Source organism: Populus euphratica, unplaced genomic scaffold (genome assembly GCF_000495115.2).
Source record: "Populus euphratica unplaced genomic scaffold, PopEup_1.0 scaffold1749.1, whole genome shotgun sequence".
Classification (NCBI taxonomy): Eukaryota; Viridiplantae; Streptophyta; class Magnoliopsida; order Malpighiales; family Salicaceae; genus Populus; species Populus euphratica.
The window spans coordinates 30,963-31,716 of record NW_011501599.1 but is presented as its reverse complement, the minus strand read 5'-3'; positions in this window follow the sequence as shown (position 1 = coordinate 31,716).

Genomic DNA, 754 nt, shown 5'->3' with positions numbered 1-754 from the left:
GTATATAATTAAAAGAAAAAAAGAAAAAAAATGAAAAAAAATGATGATAATAAAAATGTAGATAAGTTTGATTTCGTAGCCTCCCTAACCTAAGCAATTAAGCCCGAATGGGTGTTTTAACACCTAATACCCTAAATTCAACTGACTTGGGAGCTATTGGCCCAACGCTTGTTACATGGGTTGAGGAGAAAAGCTTAAGGGAATCAAACATTGCACTATCTACATATCAGTATCTGCGACCCGAGTTACTAAGCTCGTAGGGGTGTCTTAACACCTATTGCATTCTTCTTTTTCTTTATTATTATTATTATTATTATTATTGTTGTTGTTGTTGTTGTTGTTGTTGTTGTTATTGTTATTGTTGTTGTTGTTATATTATTGTTATTGAATTTGTGTGGGGCAGAATTTGTGTGCATGACCGTGGAGTAAGGTACCCCTCCCCTACAAAGCTACATACTTTCCCAAGGGCTTTAAAGGAAGATTAATAGATGGTTGAACAATTGATACCAAACTCAATATCAAAGCTCAATAGAGTTCTTATCCAAAAAAAAAAAAAGAATAGTGCTAAATTTGAGAAATTGGAACAACTTTTTGAAAAGGTTTTACGAGGCTCATCCATAAAATACTGGAGTCCAAGCTTTTGTTAGGTAAAAACTTGTAGACCAATATCGTTTCATCTTTTTGAATGCAGCATCCAAGAAGCCTCACTAGATTCTAGTGTTGAAGTTTCACAATATCTTTTACTTCATTTTTT